Consider the following 4,346-nt stretch of genomic DNA (forward strand, 5'->3'; position numbering starts at 1 on the left):
GGGACTAGAGGTGCAAGCCACCATTTCTGGCTTATTTGTGTGTGTGTAAAGATGGGAGTCTCAATATGTTGCCCAGGCTGCTCTCCAACTCCTGGCCTCAAGTGATCCTCCCACTTTGGTCTCCCAAAGTACTGGGATTACAGGCATAAGACTTACTATTTCTTTGAATCAAATTATTCTTTTCTGACTCTTCTAGATGAGAATCTTGATGATGCTTCAAGTATGCATACTCTTAAGTTACCAGAAAAACTATAAATCAGAACATGTAATAAAGGGGGCTGGGCATGGTGGCTCACGCCCGTAATCCCAGCATTTTGGGAGGCCAAGGCAGGCAGATCACCTGAGGTCAGAAGTTCGAGGCTAGCCTGGCCAACATGACAAAATGCCGCCTCTACTAAAAATACAAAAATTAGCCTGGCGTGGTGGTGGATGCCTGTAATCCCAGTTACTCTGGAGACTGAGGCAGGAGAATTGCTTGAACCCAGGAAGGGGAGGTTGCAGTGAGCTGAGATCACGCCACTGCACTCTAGTCTGGGCGACAGAGCAAGGCTCTGTCTCAAAAGAAAATGAAAAAAGTGAAAATAGGCCTGGCATAGTAGTTCATGCCTGAAATACTTTGGGAGGCTAAGGCAGGAATATCACTTGAGGCCAGTAGTTCAACATCAGTCTGCTCAACATAGCAAGACCCTGACTCTACAAAAAAATTAAAAAGTAGCCGAGTGTTGTGGCACACACCTGCAGTCCTAGTTGTTACAGAGGCTGAGGCGGGAGGATTGCTTGAGCCCTGGAGCTTGAGGCCACAGTGAGATATGATTGCACCACTGCACTCCAGCCTGGGAGACTGAAAGAGACCCTGCCTCTAAAGAAAAAACAGTGGCTGGGCACAGTGGCTCACACCTGTAATCCCAGCATTTTGGGAGTCCAAGATGGGCAAATCACCTGAAGTCAGGAGCTTGAGACCAGTCTGGCTAACATGGTGAAATCTCGTCTTTACTAAAAATACAAAAATTAGTTGGATGTAGTGGTGCATGCCTGTAATCCCAGCTACGGGGGAGGCTGAGGCAAGAGAATTCCTTGAACTCCAGTGAGCCAAGATTATGCCACTGCACTCCAGCCTGGGCAAAAGAGTGAGACTTCATCTCAAAAACACACACAGACACACACACACACACACACACACAAAACAGTGACTTAATTATAATTCAGAATAATTATTAGACCAAGATTTTCACTATTTTCTTCATTTCTCTCCTAGTTGAATGACTTTGGGCAAATCTTTTCACATCTAGGGTGGCTGTTTTCTCCTTTGTAATGAAGATACGTCAAAGTTTATGAATACAGGCTTATCTTGTTTTATTGTACTTTGCTTTACTGTGCTTTGCAGATATTGCATTTTTTTTTTTTTTTTTTTTTTTTTTACAAATTGCAGGTTTGTGGCAACCCAGCATTAAATAAGTCTGTCAGTGCTGTTTTCCCAACAGCATATGCTTACTTCATGTCTTTGTGTCACATTTTGGTCATTCTTGCAATATTTTAAACTTTTTCATTATTATTATTATCTGCTATGGTGATCTGTGATCAGTGATATTTGATGTTACTATGATAGTTGTCATAGGATGCCAAAAACCGCACCCATGTAAAATGGTGAATATAATCAATAAATGTTGTGTGTGTGTTCTAACGAGCTGCTCCATTTACTGGCTGTGTCCCCATCTCTCTTCCTCTCCTTGGATCTCCCTATTTTCTAAGACACAACGATATTTAAATTAGGTCAATTCATAACCCTACAATGTTGTCTGTGTGTTCAAGTGAAAGAAAGAGTTGCATGCCTCTCACTTAAAAGCTAGAAATGATTAAGCTTAGTGAAGAAGGCATGCCGAAAGCCAAGAGAGGCTGAAAGGCCTCTTGTGCCAAATAGTTGTGAATGTAAAGGGAAAGTTCTTGGAGGAAATTGCAAGTGCTACTCCAGTGAACACATGAATGATAAGAAAGTGAAACAGCTTTATAGGTGATATGGAGAAAGTTTGAGTGGTCTGGATAGAAGATTGAGCCAGCCACTACATGCTTTTAAACCAAAGTCTAATCCAGAGCAAGGCCCTAACTCCTCAATTCTAGAAAGGCTGACAGAGATGCAGAAGCTGCAGAAGAAAAGTCTGAAGCTAGCAGATGTTGGTTCATGAGGTTTCAGGGATGAAGCCATTCTCCATAACACAAAAGTGCTGAGATCGCGCCACCGCACTCCAGCCTGGGTGACAGAGCGAGACTCCGTCTCAAAAAAAAAAAAGTGCAAGGTGGAGCAGCAAGTGCTGATGTGGAAGCTGCAAGTTATCCAGAAGATCTAGCTAAGATAACTGATGCAGGTGGCTATACTAAACAGCACATTTTCCACGTAGGTGAAAGAGCTTTGTGGAAGAAGATTCCACTGAAGACCTTCATAGCTAAAGAAGAGAAATGAATGCCTTCAAAGCTTTAGAGGACAGGATGAATTTCTCACAAGAGGATAATGCAGCTGGTGACTTACATTTGAAGCCAGTGCTCCCTTAACATTCTGCAAATTCTAGGGCCATTAAGAATTATACTAAATCTACTCTGCCTGTGATCTATAAATGGAACAACAAAGCCTGGATGACACCACATCTGCTTAAAACATAGTTTTCTGGATATTTTAAGCCCACGGTTGGGACCTACTGCTGCTTATTAAAAAGATTCCTTTCCTTTTTTTTTTTTTTTTGAGATGGAGTCTCGCTCTGTTGCCCAGGCTGGAGTGCAGTGGTCGGATCTCAGCTCACTGCAAGCTCCGCCTCCCGGGTTTACGCCATTCTCCTGCCTCAGCCTCCCAAGTAGCTGGGACGACAGTAAAAAAAAAAGTTCCTTTCAACATATTACTGCTCATTGTCAATGCACTTGGTCACTCAAGAGCTCTAATAGAGATGAACATGGAGATTAATGTTGTTTTCATGCCTACTAACAAAAAGACCATTCTGCAGCCCATGGATCAAGAAGTAATTTTGACTTTCAAGCCTTATAAGTTAAGAAATACATTTTGTAAGGGTTGTAGCTGCCATAGTGATTCCTCTGATGGATGTAGGCAAAGAAAATTGAAAACCTTCTGGAAAGGAGTCACTATTCTTGATGGCATTAAGAATATTTGTGATTCATAGGAGGGGGTCAAAATATCAATATTAGCAGAAGTTTAGAAGAAGTTTTTCCAATCCTCATGGATGACTTTGAGAAGTTCAAGACTGCTGTGGAGGAAGTAACTGCAGATGTGGAAATAGCAAGAGTACCAGAATTGGAAGTAGAACCTGAAGATGAGAAGATGGGACTGAACTGCTACAATCTCATGACAAAATTTGAACTGCTGAGGAATTGCTTCTTTTTTTTTAGATGGTGTCTTGCTCTATTGCCCAGGCTGGAGTGCAGTGGCATGATTCAGTTCACTGAAACCTCAGCCTCCTGGATTCAAGCAATTCTCCCACCTCAGCCTCCCTAGTAGCTGGGATTACAGGCATGCTATCATGCCTGGTGAATTTTTGTATTTTTAGTAGAGACGGGGTTTCACCATATTGGCCAGGCTAGTCTCAAACTCCTGACTTTGTGATCTGCCTGCCTCAGCCTCCCAAAGTTCTGGGACTACAGGCGTGAGCCACCACCACCGGCTGAATTGCTTCTTATGGATGATTGAGGAAAGTGATTTATTGAGATGGAATCTACTCCTGGTGAAGATGCTGTGAACAAGATTGAAATGGTAACAAAGGATTTAGAATGTTACATAAACTTTGTTGACAAAGTAGCAGCAGGGTTTGAGAGGATTGACTCCAATTCTGAAGGAATTTCTACTGTGGGTAAAATGCTATCAAATAGCATCACATGCTACAGAGAAACCTTCTGTAAAAGGAAGAGTCAATCGATGTGAATGTCATTTTTGTCCTAATATAAGAAATTGCCACAAACACCCCAACATGCAGCAAACAACTCCCTGATCAGTCAGCAGCCATTAACATCAAGGCAAGACCCTCCACCCACAAAAAGATGATTATTCAGATGATCATTAGCACTTTTTAGCAATAAAGTATTTTTAAAGTATGTGCGTTGTGTTTCTAGACATTATGCTCCTGCACACTCAACAGACTACAGTAAGCATAAGATACGTACAATAAATACATTAAGATATTAAGAGTGTAACCATATTTTTTTTTTTTTTTTTGAAACAAGAGTCTCACTTTGTCACCCAGGCGGGAGTGCAGTGGCTCAAACAGGGCTCACTGCAACTGCAAACTCCTGGGCTCAAGGGATCCTCCTGCCTAAGTCTCCTGAGTAGCTGGGACTACAGGTGTGTGCCACTA

Source organism: Rhinopithecus roxellana, chromosome 8 (genome assembly GCF_007565055.1).
Source record: "Rhinopithecus roxellana isolate Shanxi Qingling chromosome 8, ASM756505v1, whole genome shotgun sequence".
Taxonomy (NCBI): domain Eukaryota; kingdom Metazoa; phylum Chordata; class Mammalia; order Primates; family Cercopithecidae; genus Rhinopithecus; species Rhinopithecus roxellana.